The sequence below is a fragment of the Canis aureus genome, chromosome 1 (assembly GCF_053574225.1).
Source record: "Canis aureus isolate CA01 chromosome 1, VMU_Caureus_v.1.0, whole genome shotgun sequence".
Lineage (NCBI taxonomy): Eukaryota > Metazoa > Chordata > Mammalia > Carnivora > Canidae > Canis > Canis aureus.
In genome coordinates, this window is record NC_135611.1 from 81,674,684 (window position 1) to 81,702,290 (window position 27,607).

General features: G+C 40.9%; 1 protein-coding gene across 1 annotated transcript in view; it reads left to right on the plus strand.

The window, feature by feature from the left end:
• LOC144318865 (guanine nucleotide-binding protein subunit alpha-14) overlaps nucleotides 1–27,607 on the plus strand; it is a 184,958-nt gene that overhangs the window by 2,583 nt on the left and 154,768 nt on the right. The window lies entirely within an intron of this gene.

A 27,607-nucleotide genomic window follows, 5' to 3' on the forward strand; every position in this document is an offset into this window, starting at 1 on the left:
GTTGTTGGAACGCTACGTTTGTCAAGGGAGCAGGATTATGTGACAGTTAGCTAGCTTGAGGACCTCCTTTAAGCAATTATGTGGGCCTCCATTTGTACTCTTGCCCCAGGCCCCACAAATGATAGGAGTGGGCCTGGCTTTGGTTGCACACTTTTTCTTTTCAAAAGCAGTCTGTACCTTCTTTCATTGTGGCGTATGTTGATTTGTGCCAGTGTATGAGGTACAGTGTCTGGAACACACCAGGAGCTTGACAAAGGTGGTATGGCTCAGTGTGCAGCCAGCCTGGAGAACAAGCCTACTTTCTGGGAGTAAAATGCTTATATTTACACACAAAGTAAGGGAGAAATGTTTGTAAGAAATGTTTGCCCTGGAGGTCATGTTTAATACCAGCCTTTGCCTCCCCCAGGCCTTTGCCCAAACCCTCTTCCTGCACCCCCCAGGCACTGCCTCATCTCCCAGGATCCCCATTTTCATTGTGTACCGCTGTGACTAGCATACTGGCTCAGTGCTACTTAAAAACCAAAGAAACAGTTGCCAAACCACGTAGAGCTGTCAGGAACCCCTAGGAAGGTAAGGGAGCCTGGCCCACTTCCATTTCTCCCCAAGATTAAGGAGGAGGCAGTGACCTCAAACATAAAGGAAACAGGACATGGGGCAGCCCCGGTGGCACAGCGGTTTAGCACTGCCTGCAGCCTAGGGCCTGATCCTGGAGACCCTGGAGTCCCAGGTCAGGCTCTCTGCATGGTGCCTGCTTCTCCCTCTGCCTGTGTCTCTGCCTCTCTCTCTCTCTTTCTGTGTCTCTATGAATAAATAAATAAATAATCTTAGGAAAAAAAAGGGAATCAGGACATGGTATATGCTGTTTTGTCCCAAGTTGTGCAGTCTGAGTGCAAAATTCACCTGAGTTTCCATAATGGATGAATTAGATAATCCACTGCTCAGATGCCTCCGGTGAAAACTCCACTTTGCGAATGGGAGTTGAGCATCCTGTGTGGAGTGTGGAATGACCTGAAAAGCCACCAACTCTTTCACAGGAAGCATGATTTTTGCAACAAAATAATTTGAGGAGGTTTCTGAAGTGCATTCGATAGAGCAGTATCCTGTTTACACTTAATAAAAGCACAGGTCAGTGTCCGCAGGGAAAGATAAAAGCTGCTATCTGGTTTGAGCTAGTAATTGCAAGATGTCAGTGTGATGCCTTTAGCTGAAGGAGATTGGGTGGGGGGGGAGGAGGAGGCGGGGAATAAAGATGATTGAATTTAGTAGAAAGAAATTCCTTATCAGTTCCTCAGATAAAAGTAGGACCAAAAGAAGTTTTGCTGAGAACCCTGATGAGTACCATTCAGTGCAGGAAGAAAGTGTTTGGACAGTAGCAATTAAATGGGATCTTTATTTTTAATATTAAATGAGGTTTAGTGAAGTGTTGCTTGTTAATAGAGTTGAGTGTTTCCAGAAACTGATGGCTTAATTTTGGATGCAGGCCTCATGTTGGAACTGTCTGGAAGGAATGTATACTAGGGAATTGGTATTTAATTTATGCTGACATAGGGATTAAAAATGTAAGCTCTGAGACCAGACTACCTGGGTTCAAACCCTGGTTATACCCTTTTTAGCCATTGTCTAGCTTCACTTGGGTTTGTCTGGTAGTGGTGTCAGCTATATTCACTCTATTTTTGAGTATTTTTAGCCAACAGTGAGGTGTTATTTTCTATTTTAGTTGATCAGTTGCAGGTTGCCTAGCAGTTTGTCTAAAATGTCTTAGTAGTGCTTTAACAGTAATGTTTTGCTTCGAATTTCCATTATTTTCTGAGCCATAAGAGATTTCGCAGTCTCTCTTCCTACTTACATTGAAATAGGTGAAAATCTGAGTTCCCTAAAATCCTATTGCATTGGTTATAGCAAAATCTCATTTGGAGACTAAGTATCATGTTCCTAGGCTGGAAATCTATTAGAGGAAATAGTGTAAGGAGGGTGGTTTTCTCAGAAAATGACAAAATTTTAGCTCTATGAAGAGGAAAAGGAGTGAGATGGTTAAGTATGCCCTCGCTCCTTTATTCGTCACTTGGTTCAATCCAAAGCTTCCCAAGTGCCAGGCACTGCTCAGTGCCAGGGATCTTTTGTAGGTGAAGTTCTAAATTGGAGGTGTCTGTTCACAAGTCCTTGGAGGGGGGGCGCCTGGGTGACTCAGTGGTTGACCATCTGCCTTCAGCTCAGGATCCTGGAATGCAGATAGAGTCCCACATTAGGCTCCCTGCATGGGGCCGGCTTTTCTCTGTGCCTGTTTCTCTGCCTCTCTCTCTCTCTCTCTCTCAGTCTCTCATGAATAAATAAAATATTTCTTAAAAAGCCCTTCGAGGGGTCCTTGGAGGCAAATTTTCATTGAGTTTCTTCTTGGCTTTTTATGTGAATATTGTGTTCACTACAAAATAGATGTTAATATAAAAATGCTTCATTTTTGGTCCCATAATGTGCTTCAGAATAGGGGACTGTGTGACTTCATCTGTGGCTTATGTTCATTCTGGCTGGAGTAAACTAACCTCACTAGGTAGTCTGCTTCCATCCATGACACAGCAGTTCTGAAGACATCTCAAGAAGCTCTTCCTTTTGCCTTTAATAAAGAGCCTTTTCATATTTTTAAAAAATATTTATTTATTTATTCAGAGAGAGACAGAGAGGGAGGGAGAGGCAGAGACACAGGCTCCATGCAGGGAGCCCGACGTGGGACTCGATTCCAGGTCTCCAGGATCACACCCGGGGCTGCAGGCGGCGCTAAACTGCTGCGCCACCAGGGCTGCCCCTACAGAGCCTTTTCAAACCATGGACTTTCACCCTTTGTACATTTTCAAATAAAGTATGTTGAGGTATAATTTATATCCAATGTAGAACTCTGGATATATGATGTTGTGTCCTCTGAAAGTCCTCTCTGGAGGCATACCATGTCCATCTGCCCCTCATTGGCGATGTTAAATTCAGTCACTTTTCAAGATGCTGCATGTTGTCTCTACTGTCTAACAGTTTTGTAGGGAGACACTTTTTAAGGCTAGGCAAATATCCTGCTCCTCACCAAGCTATGCTTCTAAATTTAGTAGCCATTGATAATTCCTGATCACATGTATACCATGATGGCTACAAAATGATTTTCCAAGTCCTGCACTCTCCACATTTACCATTTGGCACTGGATAATTTACATGAAAGAGCCTTCCTATCACCCCTATTTAATATCAGTACATATTCATGATTCGTTGGCTTTTACTTCATCATTGTACATAACTGTTTTGACACTCAAATTGTACTTCCTTTGTGCGATGAGACACCCTTAAGGCAGGTTCTTGCGCCACTGCAACATGCTACATCAGTTTTTTTTTTTTAATACTTTCTTATTCTGGCATAAAGATGAGCCTGGAGCTTCAGTGACCACCCTTCCCAGATGGGAAGTCAGCCATTTCTCTACAGGGCCTTGGTTACTTTTGGTGGCAAATAGCACCTTTTAGGATGTTTAGGGCCCTGGAAACAAAGATAGCAAATACACAATTCAAATCACTCACCAATATCTATGTATCTGAAGAACCACATTCCTCAAGGCATGGAGTTGGAGGATGAACATCTTGAGCCTGTAATGCTATGAGCAAATATGAGAAAAATCTGACAGTGGAGCAATATATAAAAAAAGAAGTCTTAACCCTTAAAGGGTCCCCCCTCCCCCTTAAGAGATGCCTTATGGTTTATAAAAACCTTTTCTTTTCCAGTGACACCTGAATTAAAGTTTTCTTGTAAGAACACCCATGTGTGGGAGTTGCAGGGAGGTGGGTAGCTAAATGGAGAAAGCAGAGAGGGATTTTTAATGAGTCAGTGTAGCAAGGCTATTAAACTACCAAGGACAAAGGTTGAAATTCAGGCAAAAAGGGGACTTTACTGGAAGAATTCTCACCATGATGTCTCATGAAATGGAAAGAAATGAATAATAAAGACAGGAAAAGCCCAAATACCAGAGTGTTTCTGAGGCTCTTCTACAGGGTCCAGCCTTCAGCATGGGTTGGCTCCATTTTCTTCCAAGCTCAAGAGCTCTCTGAACCTTTCTTGTCCTGGTTAAAGCCTAAGATCTTGATGTGACATGAAGGTACGCTCCTGGACCCATCGATTCTGGCCAGGAGCCATAAATCAAGATGTGCTCTGTCATCTGAGTATTGATGGCCTGGAGTGGGGCTCTGTAATGGTCAAGCAGCCCTTGCTGCAAATACTGTCAAAGGAATCAAAGTGTACTGACAGAAATCCAAGGGCTCTAAAGGTGGAAGGCACTACAGGAGTCTTTGCGGGAGCCCTAATTTAGATTAGGATCAATTGTCTTTCTGCTGATGGGTAAATTAATGGGTTGTCATGTCAGCCAGGGTTCTTAGCTACAAGCCATTTATTGGGAAGAAGAATTTATTGGAGGAGAAGGAGGAAGTTCACAGAACCGATGGGAATTGGACAGCAGGCTCAGCCAAAACGGCATGATCCAAGGGAGTTTTGACACTGCCATCAGTCTACACTGCCCAGCATACAGCCAGGGACTCCAATAGCAGTTGAGGCTTCACTGGACACTTACCTCCACAGCAGTGCGGTAAATCATCTGTGACCATCTCCTGTATCATGTGTCACTTTGCAAACCTCAAGCCATCTGTTTGTGCTCAGCTTCCAGGGAGCCGGGGGACAGGCAGCATGGCATGATGGTAAGGATGTGTTCTTTGGAGCCAGTATTCCTGGGTTTAAAAATCTAGGTGAGTATGTCCCATTGGGCTGCCAATACCCTGTCTGGGCTAAGGCCACTTGCCTTCCATTTTGAGGTCACTGGTAGAAGTAACATGTTCTTGGAAGGACACCTGGATAGGAGGGTCAAAAGCAGGCTCTGTTGAAGGCTCTGCTGAAGACTCTGCTGGTGCCTCTTTTCAGAGAGCAGGGTCCTGATATGTGGCTGTAACTTACAACCATGAAATGAGCAGCATGTTAAGGCATAAAATTGCCTTTTTGTGTGTGTGTGGGGGGGGTGGTTGGAGAAGGCTCTGAGTATTGGATATATAACCATGAAGAAGATATTCTTTCTCAACCTCACGGTCCTCACCGGGAAAATGAAAGGTTTGGATTAGGTGACCCCTGATATCTTTCCAATTCCACCATCAAATATCTTATACCAGTGGTTCTCAAACTCTGTTCCCAGGAGCATCAGAACCTCCTGAAAACTTGTGAGAAATGCAAACTCTCAGTTTCCATCATGGCCCTCTCAATCAAGTTCAAGAGTGGGGCCAGCAATCTGTATGTTAATAAGCCCTCCAGACAGTCCCGATACATGCTCAGGTGTGAGAACCTCTCTTATAACATTGGTCTGGCACCCAGAACTAACCAGCTTCTGATTGTCTGCACCTCTAGGCTCTAAGGCAGATACTCTTATTTTTCAGCAAATATCCAGGAGGCCCCTGAGACCGACCTGCCTAGGGGATGATTTCTTTCTTGAAGTTGAATAAATTGTTCTCTCATCAACTTGATGAAGGGTGTTCAGAGTTAGGTAATTTGTATGGTTATTTAGCATTTGTCCCCATGTGCCAGGTTGGTGGACAAGGAGCAAGCACATGTGTATGTTTGCCTCAGTAAGAGTCCTTATAAAAACAAGTGTTCTTATTTTTTTTTAAAAAAGATTTAATTATTCATGAGAGACAGAGAGAGAGAGACAGAGACACAGAGGGAGAAGCAGGCTTCTCACAGGGAGCCCGATGTGGGACTCAATCCCGGGATTCCGGGATCACACCCTGAGCTGAGGGCAGATGCTCAACTGCTGAGCCACTCAGGTGTCCCCGAGTATTCCCATTTATATGAAACCTTATGATTTGATGTACTACTCAAAAAGAGGTGTTTCTATAAACTGCAGTGGCCTTATGGCTAATACCCAGAAAGTAGTTACTTTCTACCATGGACTAAGTGGTATAAAGGAAGCATATTCTAGTAAGAGCTGCTATATATCTGTCTTCTCTTTGAAAAATCACATGGAACAGTGGCTGATATTTCCAACCAAAGGGTATTACTCCTGATTGTTTAAAAAAAAAATTTAAGTAACTGATGCCCATATTTTGTACTTTTTAAAAATGAATAATAGGAAAAGAGAACATTTATTATTTTGCCTGAAAGGTATCTTCTGGATTGTTGGTCCATTGTCAATGACCCACAGATTGATTAACCATGCTGCTGCTCTCTTGACTCTGCTGTGAATAACACCTTCATTTTGAGTGACTCATTCCCTGAATTTTTGTTTCTAGTACTCAGCTATTGTGTAATTGAGAAATACAAGCAATTATATTACTCAGCAGTATCAGATAAATGAAGATGATAAATCATGTGTAGAATCCTTGTCTAATCTACATAGTGTGTATTTCATAAATGGATGTCTGCAACTGACTGGAAAAACTTGAGCTCATCTCTAACTACAGAGTTTGAGAAACAGAAGTGCAAACTTGCATTTTATGAATGGAGCAGAAAAGGTCCAGAGGAGTGAAGAGACTCAGCAGATGTCACGAGGCTTGGTGACTAGTAACTAACTGGCAAAAAGCCAAGGCTAGGAGTCCAGTCTTAGTTGCCAACTCATTTTTTTTCATAGGTCAGTCTGAGTTCTTTTGTTGAATTTCTTACTTTCTAAGGCAACATTGATTCTAAGACGTGTCATTGATTTGAAAACAGCTTTTCAGGAAAGCAAACACCATAATAAATGCAGACATCAATGCAAAGGCATCTCGACCTCAAAAATGTTAATTTGTGTGCCAATAAGTCTTGGAATCAAAGATTTAAAGGCTATTTATTTTTCCTTTTTTCCTCTCTAATCAGATAGTACAAATTTAAAACAAAGCTGAAGTACTCCAGTTACTGACGTGGAATTGAATTCATGAAACCAGTATAAGTGCTGAAATTAAAAAAGAAATTTCTGTGTATTGCCATCATCCCACTTCTATTTCAAGTAAAACTTGAAAAAAGTTGTTTTCTGGATTAGTGGGGCTATTAGATATAAAGAAGGTTAAGGAAAAAAATGAAAGCTACCAAACGTTGTGAGAGTTCCAGTGACTGAGTGATGATAGAGACATGATTCAGTCTGGGAAGAGTTTTACACGAGACCTTGAACTCCATGGAAGTTTTATTCACTGCTGACCGCCTGCTCCCCCACTTCCCCACCCCAGTGCTGAGTACAGACCTTAGCTTAAATACTGGTTGAATAAATATGTATGTCTCTTTCTCTCCGTGAACTAGAGGATGGTAGGATGAAGAATTCCTTATAGTAGCTGGAGGTCTCTATTGTTTGAGGTACTTTAGAAACATTCATGGAAGTAAGACTGGCATGGGTTGAATCTTGAAGAAAAACAAAGTAGAAAATTTCAGAATTGATTTTTTTTTTTACATGTCCAATATCTTAGCTACCTACTCATGTTGAACATTTATGCCTAGAATAGTGGTGTCAAAATATGGAAATCAAGCTCAAAATATGGAAATCAATCCTGGAATGAAATATATTAGTAAAATAAATTCCTTGTAGTTCCATAAGGACTTTTCCTAATAACTACATAAGATTTTGATAGGTAACTGGAACTATAGTTGGGAAATTTATTAGTTTTTCTTCTCTATTGCTTTATTCTGAAATACTTTTAAAAAATCCTAACTCATCATAGCTTCCATGTAACTTTTCTAAACAGGTGGTAGATCTGCCTATATAAAAATAAAAGAATTAGGCCTTATGATTTTAGAGGCTTATCTCATACTTAATTTTATCAATAAGAAATTTCAAAGCTCTAAAAAGAGAATCAGTCATTATAAGGACTTAAATCTTCTGAAGCTTAAGACCCAGTTTGGTGTGTTAGGACCCTGAGCAAATCTCATAGAAATTTACCTCTTTCTGTGCAGGTAACAGAAATAATCATCTTATATTGCCCTAAGTGGGGATGTTTGAAGTGGCAAGGCATGATGTGCTCCACATATATTACGTTTATTGATATAAGCCTTTGAAATTGGTGTTATCATTTAAATCAGTGGCTTAAAATTTTAGGATTTTGAGTTTGTTTTAAAAAAAATTTGAGGGCAACCCTGGTGGCTCAGTGGTTTAGCGCCACCTTCAGCCCAGGGCCTGATCCTGGAGACCTGGGATGGAGTCCCATGTCAGGCTCCCTGCCTGGAACCTGCTTCTCCCTCTGCCTGTGTCTCTGCCTCTCTCTCTCTCTCTCTCTCTCTCTCTCTCTCTCTCTCTCTCTCAATGTCTCTCATGAATAAATAAATAAAACCTTTAAAAAAATAAAAAAAATTTTGAGAAAGTTAACAAAATTTGCCAAGTAAGGATGTTAAAAATATTGTAGCATACTGACCTAAAAAACCATTTAAAAAGTACCATTAGGGCAGCCCCGGGTGGGTCAGCAGTTTAGCGTCACCTTTGGCCCAGGGCCTGATCCTGGAGACCCGGAATCGAGTCCCATGTTGGGCTCCCTGCATGGAACCTGCTTCTTCTCCCTCTGCCTGTGTCTCTGCCTCTGTGTGTGTGTGTGTGTGTGTCATGAATAAATAAATAAAATCTAAAAATAATAAAATAAAAAGTGCCATTAGACACTGTTAACTCATTTCTTCATATATTAAAAATGGAACTCCTTGAACGAAATGGGAAGGTCTTCCTTTTCTCTCCCTGATTCATGCAGTCCTACCTGTCTATATCTCAATAAATTGTATAAATGGTACCACTTACTAAGGTGCCCAAGACAGAATCCTGAGAGTCTTCCTTGATTTTTTTTTGCTGCATCTAACACTAGAAATGAAATAATAATAATAAAGTTAATATTTGTTCATCCAGTCTTCCTTCTAGACACTTGAAATGAATGATTGCATTTATTCCTCACCATGCTTTGAGGTACAATTAGTATTATCTTTTCATTCTACAGATGGGGCAACTCAGGCCCTAAAATAAAGTTCACTGGGCAGACAGAGCCAGGGTTTTGAATCCAGGCAGTCTGACTCTGGAGCCCTGGTTCTTAATCAGAGTCCTGCTTCTATCTTCTAGAGCCAGCGCCTCACCAAAATCTACTTCAAAAGGCCCAAGCTCTAATGCTATTTCTTGGAATTTTCTTTGCAACATCTCTTGTCCAAATTCACCAACCTCTCCCTCACCCAGAGTCCATTCTCCACGCTGTTGCCAAAGTGACCTTGTAAAAATGTAAATTAGATTACTGTTTTCCTGCACAAAATTTTTCTATGTCTTTTCTTTGACATTGGGTGCAAATCTAAAACCTGTGCATGGTGTGTGTGACACCCTTTGTCCCCTGCCACCTCTGTGCCATTATTCCCTGTGATCACTCACTCCTACCTGTGGGACTTTCTTTCAGGAACGTCAGTGGGCCAACCTCCTCCTCAGGCCTCAGTACATGCTCATCTACCCACCTCCAACATGAGATCTTCATAGTCTTCTAGCTAACTGCTACTTATTTTCAGAATGCTTCTTAAATATTCCTTTCTCCCGGAAGCCTTCACTGACTCTGATCCAAATTAGTTCTCCCAGAATATTCTTCCATATATTTTTTACTTGAGATTTTTCTTGTTTCTTGAGGTAGGCCTATATTGCTATAAACTTCCCTTTTAGAACTGCTTTTGCTTCATCCCAAAGATTTTAGATTGTTGATTCGTTTTCATTAGTCTTGGTCTTTTTTAATTTCTTTTTTGATTTCTTGGTTGACCCATTCATTGTTTAGTAGCATAGTGTGTAACCTCCATGTATTTGTGTTCTTTCCAGATTTTTTTTTTTTTTTTTTTTGTATTTCTAGTTTCATACCTTTGTGGTCAGAAAAAAATGCATGATAGGATTTCAGCCTTCTTGGATTTGTTGAGACTTGTTTTGTGGTCTAGTATGATATATCCTGGAGAAGGTGCCATGTGCACTTTAAAAGAATGTGTATTCTGTTATTTTTGGTTGGAGCTTTGTGTATAGATTTGTTATGCCCATCTGGTCTAATGTGTCATTCAAAGGTACTGTTTCCTTGTTGATTTTTCTATCTGGATGATCTATCCATTGACTAAGTTGGGTTTGAAAGTCCCCTACTATTATTGTATTACTGTTAATTGTTTCCTTTATGTTTGTTAACAGTTATTTTATGTATTTAGGTGCTCCCCTGTTGGGTGCTTAAAATTGTTATATCCCTCTAGCATTGTTGTTCCCTTTATCATTCTATAGTCTCCTTCTCTGCTTCTCCTACAGTCTTTGTTTTAAAGTCTATTTCATCTGATACAAGTATTGCTACCCCAGCTTCCTTGTTTTCATTTGCATGGTAAATGTTTTTCCATCTCTTCACTTTAAATCTGCATGTCTTTAGGTCTGAAGTGAGTCTCCTATTGGCAGCATATAAATGAGTCTTGCTTTTTTTTTAGCCATTCAGTCTTAATGTATTTTTTGATCAGAGGATTTAGTCTATTAAGATTCAAATTCATTGACAGGCATTTACTTATTGCTATTTTGTTACTTGTTCTGTGGTTGTTTTTGCAGTTCTATCCTTTTTTTCTTGTCCTGCTCTCTTCCTTTGTGGCTTGATGGCTACCTTTAGTGTTAGGTTTGGATTCCTTTCTCTTTATTTTTTTGTCTGTATCTATTATAGACTTTTGACTTGTAGTTGCCACCAAGTTCATATATAACATCTTCACTTATGGCAGTCTATGTTAAGTTGATGATCACTTAAATTTGAACCCATTTTAAAAGCACTGAAATCTTTACTCCTTCCCTTCATTTTATACATTTGTCCTATTTTACATCCTTTTGTGAATCCCTTGATGGATTTTTGTAAATACAATTGGTTTTTAATGCTTTTGTGTTTTAAACTCCATATTGGTTTTATAAGCGATTAATCTACTACCTTTATTATATGTTTGCATTTACCTATGAAATTTTTTTTCTTAGTTTTCCTACTTCCAGTTCTGGCCTCTTCTTTCCCCTTAAAGGGTTCCCTCTAAAATTTCTTATAGGTCTGGTAGTGATGAAGTCCTTTAACCTTTGTTTGGTTGGGAAGCTCTTTATCTCTCCTTCTATTCTGAATGATAGTTTTGCCAGGTAGAATATTTGTGGTTGCATTTTTTGTTTCCTTTCAGCACTTTGCAGGCCAGAAGGGAGTAGCATGATTCATGCATTCAGTCTCTGCTGATAAATCAGCTGAGAGCCTTAAGGGGTTTCCCATGTACATAACTGCTTTCTTTCACTGCTTTTCAAATTCTTTTTACCATTACTTTTTTAGTTATTATGCATATTGGTGTGCATCTCCTTGCATTAATCTTCTTAGGGACTTTTCATACTTTCTGGATCTGGATGTCTGTTTTATTCTCTAAAAGTATAGATGTTTTCAGTGATTAAAAATAAATTTCAAATAAATTTCCTGCCCCCTTTTCTCATTCTCCTTCTGGGATCCCTATAATACAAATGTTATTATGCTTGATGATGCTGAGTTGCCTTAACCTATTTTCATTTTTATTCCCTTTTTTTGGCTATTTAGTTTGGTTGCTTTCCATTACTCCGTCTTCCAGATCGCTGATCCATTCTTCTGCATCTCATAACGTGCTCTTGATTCTCTCTAGTGTGTTTTTAAATATCAGTTACTGAGTTCTTCATCTCTGAATGATTCCTTTTTATATTTTTAAACTTTCTGTTGAAGACCTCACAGAGATCCTCCACTCTCAAGTCCAATGAGTAACTTTTTTTTTTAATATTTTATTTATTTATTCATGAGAGACGGACACAGAGAGAGAGAGAGAGAGAGAGAGAGAGAGGCAGAGACACAGGCAGAGGGAGAAGCAGGCTCCATGCAGGGAGCCTGCCATGGGACTCGATCCCGGGTCTCCAGGATCACACCCTGGGCTGAAGGTGGCGCTAAACCGCTGAGCCACTGGGGCTGCCCTAGTGAGTATCTTTATAAGCATGATATTGATTTTTTTTTGTCAGGCATGTTGCTTATCTCTGTTTCATTTAGATCTTTTCCTACGGTATTTTTATCCTATTCTTCCATTTGGGACATCTCCCTCTGTCTCATCATTTTGTGTCTCCATGTTTCTATGTTCTGAAGGTCAGCAACATCTCCTGATCTTGAAAGTAGTGGCCTTAGGATAAAGAGGTCCTCGGTGCTCTGTAGTGCAGTGTCCCTTGCTCACCAGCACCAGGTGTGCCAGGGTATCTGCTACGTGGATTATATGTGCCCTACTGTTGTGGCTGAGCAGTGTTTACCTTCAGTCCAGTCAGCTGCAATGACCTCCTTTGCCTAGTCTCTGGGCACTGGGCATGATTGGTCCCCGAGCTATTGAGGAGTCTGTCTGAGGCTACTTCAGGCTTGTAGGTGGGTGGTGTCAGCAGTCTGCCCTCTATCTGTTGTAGTTACATACACACTGAATGACAGGGCACTCTCTGTGTGCACCGCACCCCCCCCTCCCCCCCGCAAGGGCTTGCCTTTGTGGTAGTGTGGCAGTCATCAGTCATAACAGTGGGTGTGCTGGTGTGTGCGGTAATCTCCCCCCTCACTTTAGGGCAGTATGCACTCTGAAGTGGTGCTAGTTCCATCCAGGGCTGCTTGCAGAGTATGTTGGGGCAGGAGCTGCTTTGGAGGAATGCTGCCAAGTGGGGTGGGTTGGATGGGCAGGCCTGAGGAGGAAAGCAGGGGCAAGGCACAGGGTCCTAGAAAGATAGGTAGAGAGTGTTTGCACTGGTTCCTGCAGGTGTCTAGCTGGCTGGCTTGGGGAGGGGAGAAGAAACAGTGCTCCACAGCACTGAGGTTTTTAGAGAACTCTTCTGAAGAGCCCTGGCCCTCTAGGGCACTTCCTGAGATTACAGAATAAATCTCCTTCACGTATGCCCCAGGCACTTTTCAAACTGCTGCTTCTATGCTGTCTCTCAGCAGTGTTATTTGCTCCGCTGGTTCTTTAAGGGCAGGAACCCAGTTTCTTACTACCCTCTGGCTCTCCTGGAGTTAAACCCTGCTGACTTTCAAAGTTACCTGAAGTTAAGCCCCACTGATTTTTAAAAGCTCGCAGAGTTAAGCCCCAGTGATTTTCAAAACCAAATATTCTGGGGACTTGTCTTCCCTGCGTGGGTCCTCTGGGCCTGGGGCACCTGGGGTACACCTGATTCTTGCACTTCTCCCTGCTTGCATTGTTCCTCCCATTTGTAACTAGCCTTGGGGGGCTGGTCCATGCCCCTTGTCCCCCTCTGCCATGCGCTCTGGAAGGTCTGTTCTGCCTGCGTGCAGGCTGTTTTCCCAGTTAGCAGTGAATGGAGCTTGCAGTTACCTCCGTGTGTCTGTGGGACAAGGTGAGCTCCGGATCCTCCTACTCTGCCATCATCCTGACCTCCTCTAGGTTGCTTCTTCTTTTTTCTTTCTTCTTTCTTCTTTCTCTTCTTTCTTCTCCTCCTCCTCCTCCTCCTCCTCCTCCTCCTCCTCCTCCTTCTCCTTCTCCTTCTCCTCCTTCTCCTCCTCCTCCCTTCTTCCTCCTCCTCCCTTCTTCCTCCTCCTCCCTTCTTCCTCCTCCTCCTCCTCCTCCCAATTTGAAACTCTATTTCTGATAGCGTACTTCCTATCTTCCCTTCTGGTCTCTAAATCTGCCGAGCATAGGGACTATGGGGACCGCGACTCCTCAGCATTTTGTATAGTGCCTGGGTGTTCCAGAAACATTTGCTGAAAAAAAAAAAACAACAATATTTTGCCACATAGTATCAACACTAGCACATCAAAGAAGTGACATTATAATCTCCAGAAGTGCCAAAGGCTTGTTCTTTGTAGAAGATAGTGTTTTACGTCAAATAAACATCTATTTATGACTGTTTGTCCTTTTTAAACTTTTACTTTAAAACTAATGAACTTTTTTGCATACTGACATTGGCCTGAGGGCTGATGTTCTGGAATCAACAATTTATTGTGCATATCTTATTTGTTTCCTAAGCTTTCAGATTTATGCACTGAAGTGAATACTTGCGATATTAAGTTTTTTTTTTTTTTTTAACTTTGTTGAAAAGAAAACCATAGGCCCCCAAATGACATCATTTATGTTAAGGCCCTAAGTGAGCAAATCAAGACTTAATACCTAACTTAATTGCAGTTTCAGTCCCTCTAAAAATGTAACCTGTAACCAGTCTGTGTTGGTTAACACGGGAATTTCCTGGTCAGCACTAGGAAATTCACTGATGGACCCCTTCTGCTCCTCTTATGAGGGCAACCTGGTCTAAAACAACAGAATTTTTGCTAATAATTTCCTTTTTTCCCCACTGATGCTGTTCAGTTCACAAATCGGTTAATAAAACCAATTAGATCTTTAAAATGTATTGTGTTGGGGCAGCCTGGTGGCTCAGTGGTTTAGTGCCGCCTTCGGCCCAGGGTGTGATTCGGGAGACCTGGGGACCCAGCATGGGGCCTGCTTCTCCCCCTGCCTCTGTCTCTGCCTCTCTCTCTCTGTGCCTCTCATGAATAAATAAATAAAATCTTAAAAAAGTATTGTGTTGAATTTTTGTTAACAACTTGAACAGTGACATATTTGTAGCACAGACTGCTAGCAATCTCCTGAATATATATGTTCTTCCTCCTTCTGTGATACTGTAAATTTTATCTGGGCACAAGGACACCCAGCTAAAGATTTTTCCTTCCTTCCTTCCTTCCTTCCTTCCTTCCTTCCTTCCTTCCTTCCTTCCTTCCTTCCTTCCTTTGCAAACCAAAGCATCACTTATTCCTTTATTCCAATTTTTACTATTAAAAAAAAAAAATCTTACCTAATTTTAACTCCCTGGATTCTGTGTGGCCTTCCACCTGCAATGGGAACTAGTTTCTTCTGTACCTAATTTGTGTTAAAGAGATTCTGTATTTTTAAAGCTCTTCCATCATGAGACTATCATTTCTTTCATCGTCCCTGGACTTTTTTTTTTTTAATGATTTTATTTATTTATTCATAGAGACACACACACACACACAGAGAGGCAGAGGCACAGGCAGAGGGAGAAGAAAGCGCCACGCAGGGAGCCTGATGTGGGACTCGATCCAGGGTACCCAGGATCAAACCCCGGGCTGCAGGCGGCGCTAAACCACTGCGCCACCGGGGCTGCCCCGTCCCTGGACTTTTAAGAGGAAAAATTCAGATCACAGATTCAGGAGATGGGAGAGATGGGATCATTTCTTAATGCTTGTCTGTATTCTGCTTTTGGGTATGGTGAGTTTGAACTCATCAGTCTTACACACATTTTCCCCTCTTTCTATGGAAATGTTAAGCCATTTAAGAATGATTTTAAAAAACAAGATGAGGGATCCCTGGGTGGCGCAGCAGTTTGGCGCCTGCCTTTGGCCCAGGGCGCGATCCTGGAGACCCGGGATCGAATCCCACGTCGGGCTCCCGGTGCACGGAGCCTGCTTCTCCCTCTGCCTATGTCTCTGCCTCTCTCTCTCTCTCTCTGTGACTATCATAAAAAAAAAAAAAAAAAAAACCAAGATGAGAGGCCACCTGGGTAGCTCAGTTGGTTAAGGATTTGACTCTTGTTTTTGGTTCAGGTCATGATCTCATGGTCATGAGAGCGAGCCCTGAGTCAGACTCTGCACTGGGTGTAAAATATGCTTGGGATTCTCCTTCTGTCTCTCCTCTCCTCCTACCCCTGCATCCTTCCCCAGCTCATGTGCATACTCTCTCTCTCTCTCTCTCTCAGAAAAATAAATACATAAATAAGTAAAAAAACACAAGATGCAAAGTCTGGTGATTAAATACAAAGTCTTAATCATAAATCATGAACTACCAAAGCTCCACAGCAGCTGCAAACCTTGCCGGTATTTGGGTTTAAATGCTGTGGTTTCTAAAATGTCTAAAGGTTGATTGAATCACTCCTTTTAATAGCTTCTCTTTGTCTTTGTTGCTGTGGAATTGTGGACCATCTGTAGGTAGCCCAGGCCTGAGAAAACTACTTGAACTTCCCCTGACCATTTTCAAATTACCATTCATTTAAGGTCATGAGGAAGTTTTTCTTCCTTGCCTGATCATTTGTGTCAATATTAGGGGACAGACAGATGGAGAAAATAAGGAGGAAGCTCTGGTTACTTGACATAAGCTCTTGAGGATAAGACTGGATACTGAAGGCAACCTCTATCAATGAGGAATGGCCCCAGTGAAACTAATTTATCCTTGTAGGGGGAGTGGTGTGGAGATACCCGTGCACATATACTGTGGTCACCACCAGATGATTTGAAATCAATTAGCACTTACAAGGCAATTAGAATTTGCTGTTAGAATTAAGCCACTTCTCTCTACAATGGACTTATATCTTGGTACAAACCAGAAAATAGAGAAGTTTCATTGGTTTAAAGTACACTCATTGGTTTAAAGTGTTCATCTTGAGCATCTGATTTCTGCTTGAAGTCTTCTCCTTCTTTAAGGAGAACCCAAAACAAAGGGTTTTATGTTTATTGCGATTATGAAAACTCAGTATCTTAACTTGTATTAGCTCTGCTTGAGCTATAAATAGAAATATTTCTGATTTGTGCTTTTTCCAGAATTCTAAACATTCTTTATTAGACTTGCTTCATTGCCTGCTTAATGAATTGCTTTCCCCCTTAATACTTTTAAACTTTTAAGTACCTGAAAAAGCTGGATATTGTCAAAGCCTTGTGGGTGAGATGCCAAAAATCTCTGGTAGGAATCCCGGTTTGTCGTCTAATTCGTAGTGTGACCTTGGGCAAGTCACAAAATCATGGAGGCTCTTCATCCATAAAATGAGGAGGCTATAAATTCTTCTAGCTCTGAATTGCCATGGTAACTTTTCAATCATAGTGGAAGTGCTGATTACCTTGATCACTGAGGATAGACACTGACTGTGTGTGTGTGTGTGTTTGTGTGTGTTGTGTGCCTCCAGCACAACTGAAGAAATAGTATCTGGTTGCTGTTTGTCTTAGTGGCAGAAAGTTCTTCATATTCCTTTGTTCTCTAACTGCTTTTGAATTTTCATGTAACATGAGACTTCACATGTGCAATAATCTCAGTGTGTTAGAACAGGTTTGTCAGGGACAGAAATGTATCCCATTGGTAATCTGACTTCTAATCTAACTTCTGATGTTAGAAGTATCTTTAGACAGAAAAAAAACTCCTAAACTAACACTATTTGTCATTAGCTAGAAGCCTTCCAGGCTGCAATTTATTTTAAAGTAGAAGAGCATTTTAATAATCATAATATCAGTAAACTTAAAAACTCCTTAAAATCGTATCTGGCATATAATCAGTGTTACGTATCTCTTATGTTCATTTCATACTTGCCAGTTAGTGAGGTATGCAATAAACTTTTTTTCCCATAATACTGATGAGGAAACTGAGGTAAAGAAAGATTAAATGAGATGTCCACAGTCACTAAGTGTGGGACTGGGATTTGATTGATCCAGGCAGTTTGGTTCTAGGAATTCCTTACTCTTTTTTTTTTAATGATAGTCACACACACAGAGAGAGAGAGAGGCAGAGACACAGGCAGAGGGAGAAGCAGGCTCCATGCACCGGGAGCCCAATGTGGGATTTGATCCCGGGTCTTCAGGATCGCGCCCTGGGCCAAAGACAGGTGCTAAACCGCTGCGCCACCCAGGGATCCCCAGAATTCCTTACTCTTAACACTCTTCCCTACTGCCCGCTAAAGAACTCACTGTAGAGCATCCATGACTGGGTTAGGCATTGGAAGTAAGTCTGAATGGAGGCAGTGGTCTGGTGTGTGGTCCTATGTTCTCCATTATAGTGCAGTGTGTTTTTGGGTTAGTCCTTTAATCTCACTGAACCAGTGCTATTCAGTGGAAATATAATGTTAACTGGAAGTGTGAGACACACATGTAATTTAAAATTTCAAAGTAGTCATATTAAAAAACAAAACCGGGATCCCTGGGTGGCGCAGCAGTTTAGTGCCTGCCTTTGGCCCAGGGCGCGATTCTGGAGACCCGGGATCGAATCCCACATCGGGCTCCCGGTGCATGGAGCCTGCTTCTCCCTCTGCCTGTGTCTCTGCCTCTCTCTCTCTCTCTCTCTGTGACTATCATAAATAAATAAAAATTAAAAAAATTAAAAAAAAAAAAGAAGAAAAAACAAAACCAAAACATGGAAAAACTGGTAAAATTAATTTTAATAATGTATTCTGTTTAACCCAATATATCAATATAATTATTCAACATATAATCATTACTACTTAAAAATGAGATCTTCTATTTTTTCATATTAAAACTATGAGATCTGATGTATATTTTACATTTAAGCACATCTCAGTTCAGTTTATCCACATTTTAAGTGTTCAGTGGCCCATTTAGCTAGTGGCCACTGGATTGGATTGCACAGCTCTGAACTCTTGAGAGCTACCATAAAATGAGACCTTGGTGAGTGATGGATGGCGTCTAAAATGTTAACTCTGAAATTCTAGAAATCTGTAATGAGAAGTACCTGTACCCCTTAAATGACTTGCCAGGAGATTACGTGTTTCTTCTCTGCTTAAGTAGCATGGAGAATGCACTCTAATATAAGAATTAATGCATCAGAAAGGCAATGTAATGTCAAAATAATGTGTGTATATCAAAGAAAGAATTTCAGCAAGTGAACATGCTCTAGTGGCTTTAAATTTTTTTTTTCTTCTACAAATCCCCAAGAGCTTACTGTGGGCCAGGTCCTGTTCTCGACTTCTGGGGTTCAGAAGAGAATGATTTATAGCTTCTGCCTTTATGGTGTTTATGCTGAAGTGCAACAATAAATAGATGTTGGATGATTTTAGGTTAGCCAAGTACCATGAAGAAAAATAAAGTGGTGTAAGGAGTTGGAGAGAAGAGACTGAAGCCCTGGGAGATTAGTGGGTCTAGTTTTAATAGGAAGGCTTCTCTGAGGGGGTAACTATTGAAGGGAGATGGGGTTGAGAGAAGGGACAAGCTATATGAAGACCTGGGAAGCAGTGTACCAGGAAGTGACAGGGCAGTCTAACCTGGAAGACTGCCTGAGGTGGAAATGGGCTCTGTGGTTTTGAGAGAGAGCTAAAGGCACTGTGTTGAATTGAGTGAGAGAGGAAGTAACAGGAAGCATGGTTAGGGAAGTAGGAGTTTGGATTTTATTTTAAGTGCTGGGAAGGCCAAGGGAGAACAAAGGTTGGCAGAGGGAAGTGATTTGATTGTTTTTATGAAGAAAAACTCTGACTACTGGACAGAGAATAGACTGTGTGTAGTCAGAGTGGAAACAGGAAGACCAGTCAAGGTGCTACGGGTTAGTCTAGGTCACCTGTCATGGTGACTTAGACTAGCATAGGAATTATGAAGGTTGGTTGAGTTGGTTAGATTTCATATATCTGTTGAATATAGACTTGATTGGGTGTATTGGTAGATGGCCCAAGGGTATGCAAGGACAGAATCAAAATGATCCCTGGGTTTTTGGCTTGAGTGACTGGGTCAGTAGTGGTGCCATTTACTTAGATGGGTGAGAATGAGGGAAAAATGGGCTTGGCAGCAACCAGGAGGTGAGGAGTCAGGGAAGCAACAGTTCTGTTTTTAGACTTTCAGACTGATATGTTTATATAAATGTAGATAACAGGCTTGAAATTGGGGACAAGATTTATTGTCTTCATCTTAGGTATTCAGAGAGAGGACTTTGCTATAGCATAAAGAGCAGGAAGTAGTGGGGTGCCTGGGAGCTCAGTCAGTTAAGCATCTGACTTTTGATTTCAGCTCAGGTCATGATCTCAGGGTTCTGAGAACTAGTCCCAAGTCACGTTCTCTGCTGAGCATGGAACCTTTTTAAGATTCTCAGTCTCCTTCTGCCCTTCCTCTCTGCTCATGTGCACTCTCTCACGGTCGCTCCTAAACCCCCCACCCCCCCCAAAAAAAACCAAAACAAACCCCCCAAAACTGGAAGAAGAGCTATGGTTTCATCTGGGCACTGACTTCAGGATTAAGATGAGGCCTTTATGATTTTGAGCTTTGGATAATGATATAAATGACAGGGCTGGGAATCATGACATAGATAAATGTTTTCCCTCTGTTGCTATAGGGTTTTGGCTCTGTGCTTGAGAAAGAGCTGTAACCAGTGCTGGTAATCAGCTGGTGAGCATGAGCACACCTGTACTAGGTATTAAACACTACTGATGTATTTCTATGCTAATTGGTAAATAGCCATTAGGCAGAGTGCCCTCTCCCCCTGCTGCTATCAACCTAGCCATCAGGGCCTCACCTCTGGAATACTCCACATTTCTCCCTACTAAGTAATGCCTTATGCTGCATTTAGCTTCCTTGGCTCTATTCCAGCCACTATAGTGGAAAGCATCTATTCTGATTGGTCAGTGCTCATGCCATATCCGTTGCTAATCTTGTGAATTTCACCCATGGTTCTCCCCTTGGTAGGCCATTAACAAGCCTTTTGAAATGTGGAAGTCACCTCCTTGAATCAATCACTTGCAAAAATCCAGAATGGTGGAATCCTTGATCTCTTGTGTGAATTATGTTTCCATTTACTTTATTCTGTGAACACTGCACATGTTTTATAGTAGCCATTGGTGAGGTTGACAAGGTCTTACATGCTTAAATTACTCGTATCCTGGCATAAATACTACAGATTGAACACTGCCCATATTACTCTGTGACTGAGAACTATGAAATTTCAGACAGAACCTTAATTCTTTCATTCCACATTTATACCATAAAATGTGGCACTCAGACTGAGATAGGAAATATTTGAGTTACTATAATGAAACAAAAGATCACGCTTGCCCCCTTTGACTCTGTTATCTCTTGTACTTTGGGCTTTCTCTGATAAAAAATGAAAATAAAACCAAAAGAACTGGTGATTCTGTACTACTTTGAAGGCTTGCATTCAAATGAAGCCTTGATTATGCTAAAATTCTTCACTCATTATTTAAATGAATATACTTATATGAATATGTAACATTAATATGCAGTAATCTGTGTAATTTCATTTGCAACCACCAACAGTGAGTTGGGATATTCTAAGTACAGACTGTATGTGATGATAGGTTGGTAAAGGCACAAAAAGACTTCTGAATGGGGTCCGGAGAGTGTATTCCTGCTTGGTCATCTTGCTCCATCTTTTTGGAGAAGGGATGCAAACATGTACTGGTGATCTACAGAAGAAGGAACGACCTGGTGAGGGCAAAGCAGAATAAGCTGTTTCCCAAGGCTTCGGGCTTTGCCAAGTGTTCGTGGGGGTGGGAAGAACTGATCAAGATCTTGATAAATCTGTGGTACCTCTTTTTTTTTTAAAGATTTATTTATTTATTCACAAGAGAGACACAGAGAGGGAGGCAGAGACATAGAGGGAAAAGTGGGCTCCATGCAGGAAGCCTGGTGTAGGACCTCGATCCTGGGACTCCAGGATCACACCCTGAGCCAAAGGCAGACGCTCAACTGCTGAGCTATCCAGGCGTCTCAAATCTGTGGTACTTAAATAGAAAAGAAAAGGTGCTTCTGATATTCTAGAGTATTAAGAAAAAGTCCCTTAAGACAGATTTCTCATTAATGGCTTAAGAAGCATTTTTTCTTGACATCTCAATTTGGGATAATTTATGAGAGTCACGGGAGAGTTTATACCTAAAAAAGTTGATGTTTAATTTGGGGACCAATGGAACCAAATGGCCAGTCATATTTCTTACTGGGTACAGGTTCTGTGATAGTGCTCCAGTCACATTTGTTTCAGCAATTTGAGAACTTTATTCCATAGGCAATTGAGAACTTTTTCTGTGCCAAGAACGGCATGTACAGAGGAAAGACTGACAAATATAAGTGGATTTTTTGGTTAAATTAGACTTTTAAACCCTCTGGTCTTTCCAAGTTCGTGACCTTTTAGAGGTGGTGGCTGGCTTCTATTGATTTACAAACTTTCAACATTTACAGTAAATTATGACTATGGGAGTATTTGCAATCTACTACCCCCACCTTCCTCTGTGAGGATAATATTCTTTCTGACTAGATAGGCTGGTAGCTCCAAATGGGGAGAATCTAGGTAGTGGATGATTCAAAGAGAATGCTAAGGAAGTGAGGAAGGCCAAGTTGATTGACAGTATGAGCTGAAGTAGGGGAGAATAAAGAGGAAAAACCATGTCAGGGAGGCTTTTCTGGATGATGTGTTGAGACTAGGAGAGTTTCAAGGAATATTTTCTCTGTGTGGAAGATATGTAGAACATGATAAGGAGAGAAAATTTTGAGGATACATTCTGAAAATTAATAATTCACCTTCCTGTTGGCATTTTGTAAACATTGAGACAGAATTGGAGAATTAAATCCATGTTAGTTGCCTCATTTTGGTTGTTTGTGACACATCATCAAAATTGAGCTGCATGGGGTACCAGGTTTGAGGAAATATACTGGGAACACTAAGATAGGAGACTTTGACCCAGATGCCCCAAGAATGGGGTACCTAGGGCACTTAGGCTGACCTTGAGTGAGCTACAGGTGCATGGGACATATGTCTAGTGTTGGTCATTAGAATGTGGGTGGAAGTGATGTGCACTATTTCTTTATTAATTGAGATATCAGGAGAAGATGTTTTTTTAGCCATTAAAGGGAAATCGAGGAGATTATTTACAATCTCTTATTTCTACTTAGGGAAGTACCACCTATTTGGCAATAAAAAATATAGCCCATAGTAAATCTCCTATTCAGTCCTTTTTATCGCTTTCTGTAATCCTATTTGAGGCCATTAGTTAGAGAGCAGTGCTACAAGATGAACAGTGCCCTGTGGTTTGAGTAACCACTTAGAGGACAGCTGCCCAACTATGACCATGTACACTGGATTTGATATATGAGTGAAAAATAAGTTTTCACTATGCTAAGTCACCAAGATCTTGGATTTTATTTGTTACTGCAACATAGCCTAGCCTACTTTAATAGTCTATTTCTAAGCAAGTGCAGCAATAACCCTTCTGCTCCTCTCACTGACTACACTGTTAGCTGCTGTTTCTTTTCTTATACTATGGGAGGAACAGCTGCTAATCTTTAATGAGTATGTTGCTCTCATCCCCAACATGTTTTCCAATTGGACTAAAAATCTTAGTGATCCTGTTTTGTTCAAAGAGAAGCTGGGGTTGGCGGGGAGTGGCACAAGGTCGGATGCATTGGGAGCTAGATAGGCAAATGATTAGTACATACCAAATTATAATGGAATTTTCCTGAAGCTAGTTCATGTTCTACAAGCTTGGTGTAGAAATCCAAACACTACATGCTGTTTAGGTCACCCAGAATAATCTTTCCTCGCTTTTATCTCAAATATCAGGCTGTAATGGGTGTAAGAAGAAAGAGAAATTATTCAAATTCACCACCAGCAAAAGAATGAATTCTCACTTTCATTACCTAGTCTTTGCCTCTTTCTTTTTTCTGGAGATGACATGAAAGAAAAGACTGCCAAGAGGGCAGTACAAAAGGAGGACAGTTGAAGCCAAGGGATATTCATTGTCTGGAACTTCTGCTTTCCATCTCCATGGCCAGTGTTGGGAGGCAATTTCCCATGGACCTCTCATGATTCTGCATAAGTCTTGTAAGCCAGCTACTAACTGCCCTTTTTGAGGACTTTAGTTTCAAGGATGCTGGTATAATAAACAGTCTTGAAAGATAAAGTGTTTTTCTCCAGATAAAAAGCAGATATCTATCTCACTGACCGCTATATAGGATTCAAGTTTCCTAAGCTCAGAGTTCCTCTCTTGTAATGCAGCCACAGAGCTTTTAGGTATCCATCTGGACCTGTTCACGTGGGCTCCTTGGGGATTGTGGGGCAGGAGAACTGACAAAAATTTGCCAATGCTCATGCTTTCTGTACTACAAGCAATAAAATCCATTGCTTGGACCCTGGAATATCATGTCCTCTGCCATCATCCATGAAAACTGTGGCAGCTTTCAGTAGAGTCAAGTCTCAGATCTTTCCTAATTCTTGACAGCCACCATCTTAGTTACTAGTTTTCTAGCTACCTTAAAAGTACTGGAGAATAACACTGGCTAAAACAAATGTAACTGGATTAAAGCCATGAGCTATGTGGTGTAGACTGAGTGTGTCTTTAACCACTTCTACTGCTTTATCTTGATATTGCATTATTAAAACCCTAGTTTGACAAGGGCAAAAACATCCTTGAAGGCAAGAGAGGGGGACAACCTTGATTGAAACCAGAATTCTTCTTAACACAAGTGAGAGGTGAAAAATTGGTGGCATTCATGCGTTAAGTCCTCTCTGCTCCATCACAAGCAAGAGTCCAATCTTTATCTCACAAATACTTTTAATAGACAATTCTTGTTTTTCTCTGCTCTAGTCAATAACATAACAAAAATACTTAACAGAAGCAGTTTAGTTGCCTTTAATTTAATCAAACTCTTATAGATGTTGGAATTAATGAATAAATGGCTTATTTAGCTTTAGCTTGATAGTAGAGGAGCATGTTATGGACTGAATGATTATGTCCCTCCTAAATTCATATGATAAAGCCTTAATCCTCAGTGATGTATTTGAAAATGAGCCTTTGGGAGATAAATAGGGTTAAATGAGGTTATGAGAATGGGGCCCTGGTCTAATGAGATTAGTGCCCTTATAAAGAGACACCAGAGAACTTGTGAGTTCCTGTTCTCTGTTTCTGTCTGCCTCCACCATGTGAGGACACAGTTTGAAGTTGGCCATCCACAAGCCAGGAAGAAAGCTCTAAACAGGAAAGGACATGGTCAGCACTTGATCTTGGACTTCCCAATCTCCAGAAATAGGAGAAACTTCTTGTGGTTAAACTACCCAGTCTGGCATTTTGTTATGGCAGCCCTAAGAAACTAATATAGAGCAGCATGCAGGCACTGAAAAGATATTTGGCAGTCAGAAAATTTTTTGAAGGCCTTTGGAGTTGGTCTCTTTAAGAAACTACCTTCTGGTTTCACAACCATTCTTTATGAGGCACAGATGGTGTTAAACTGCTTAAGATACATCTGAATGGGTGGGATCCAGCATGACTTCTTCTAGAACTTTGACTAAGCCATCTCAGTTCCCATACATGCTCATTTGAATCATCTGCTTCAAAGAGCGGTTTTCTGAAGCCATATTCCCAGTTCATGGATTTATGGTAACTTCTGTTTCCAGAATTTCACTTATTCCGATTTCTTGTTTGTGTCTTTTCAGCATGTCACTTGATATCTCTGGTACATATGAGCCAGTGACTAACTTGAAATTCTTTTACTCTACTTCTGTGGTAATCAGTCTGTCTTTTACTATAATAGATTGTTGAGCTCCACAGAATCTCAAATCATTCCATACAAATCCATTATTTTCCAGATAAGAAAAGGGAGTTGTCTTAGTTTGAGCTACTATAACAAAATATCATAGCCTAGGTGGCTTAAAATAGCATAGATTTATTTTTCACAGTTCTGGAGGTGGGAACACCAAGATCATGGTGCCAGTAAGGTTAAATTCTGGCGAGAGCCATCTTCCTGGCTTACAGATGTAAGATGACAGTTTCTTGATGTATTCTGATGTAGTAAAGAGAGGAAACTCTCCTGTCTCTCCATCTTGTTGGAAGGGCACTGATCTCATCATGGGTGCTCTATCCCCATGACCACATATAAACCAAGTCACCTCCCAAAGACCCCACCTTCTACTATTACTATATTGAGGTTTAGGGATTTAACATAAGAATTTTGCATGGACCCAGACATTCATAGGAAAACAAAAGGCTTAGGTTGAAGTTTTTGAACCATCCAGCATTTTTACTTTCACAACACCTACCCAGAAAACTACTCCTCTTGAACTACAACTAATTAAGACCTTTCTAGTCCATTTCATTGCAGCATTTATGTAACAATTCTCTTTTGAGAATTTGCTAAGGCACAGTGGATATACCGATATGCAGGAGACACAGTGTCTGAAAACAGGTCTCAGTTTTGATATTCATTATACTTGTTTTGATGATAATGGCCATTCACCTCCTAAGAAGAAGATAGCTATACATGTTAATGAAGGAATAATCCAAGAGGTTGAGATTCTGATTTTGTATAATCACAGAACAATATTCATTAACTAGTCCCCAAAATAACAACCAACTTAATGGGTCTGTAGGGAGAAACATCACTTGACTTGAAAGAGATTTGTACATACTTGCACTAAAAATATTTAGTAAAAAGGAGGGTTTTTTAAAACTATGGTAACTAAAGAATTACCTTTTTGAATTTTTTAGGGTAGGAGATAGTATTTTTTTTCTTTTTAGGAAACAATAACTTTTAATTGCTGGCAATTTTTTGAGACCAATTAGATGCCTTTACCTGTGTCAAGATCTTAAAAGGAGAGAATGGTTTTCCTCCTTTTGAGAGAATAATAAAGCACTTATAATGTTTCTATTTGATTTCACAGCTGCCTACCTATGAATGTAGTTCATCTTTCTAGAAGAATCCAGTTCATCAGAGCTTTCTCCCTGCTAAGCCTCTAATAAAGGGAAAGGGAGAGGTATCTCAATATGTTATACTTATCAAGAATTACTCTTTACCAATGGATAGTCTCTTATCTAGTTGTGTTTCTGGAATGGAAAAATCATACTGCTTGTAATAGAATCTGAAAACATGGAGGGAATTTAGAAATCATACAGTTCAAATTAATAATTTCAAGGTAACTGGCACCCAAAGAAACAGAACTAGAGGGGGATCCCTGGATGGCTCAGCAGTTTGGTGCCTGCTTTCGACCCAGGGCGTGGTCCTGGAGTCCTGGGATCGAGTCCCACACCAGGCTTCCTGCGTGGAGCCTGCTTCTCCCTCTGCCTGTGTCTCTGCCTCTCTCTCTCTCTTTCTCAGTCTCTTATAAATAAATAAATAAAATCTTTTTTTTTTTTTTAAAAAGGAACAGAACTAGAACTGGCTTCCAGTTCATTGTGGTTTCTGACCCATGATACTAACCTCTTTTCTCATTGGATGGGTCTTTGTCATCCATATTTTATCCTCATCCATGGTAAATGACAGAAACAAGAGGCAGATCTCATGGCAATGTTGATGCAATGATGATTTTTGAGCCTTCTCCTCGACTCAAAGATGGCCACAACATGTCACCAGAAGACAGGGATGTTGGCCTCTGGAAACATTCCACAAACATTTATTGATCTTTTCTTTGTGCCACACACTATGTAGGTCCCACAGCAGTCCGTGACGATCGTGCCAAGCAAACATTCTTGCTTAGACCCTTCCTGGTGGAGTGGAGGGAAGAAAAATCCTGACTGTGACTCTATTCTGTAGAGGTCTCTGTTATTCCAGTGAGGAAATGATAAGGACTTATTGTGACTCAGAGAGCAGAAATCCAGTACCTGAAACATGAGCGAGTTTTAAGCTATGTGCTAGGTTATTGTCCCTCTTTGAATTAGCCCAAAGGAAGTTGCTCTAGGGGTTTCCAGCCCCCTCTTCCATGACCTTTTTACCCTCTGCTCATTCTTTCCCTCACCAAAACCCTGGAACATACTCTGCCATGTACCTGTTGTTTGCTCATAGCTGCATGCATGGAAGACTCCATTGCTGTACATTTGCAGCTTACACTTTAAGCCTTTCTTGTTTACCAGAGTTGTTAATTTTTTAAGCCTAACCTCCAGAATTTGTGGAAGGAAAAACTTTTTTTAAAGGAAGGGGAGGGACC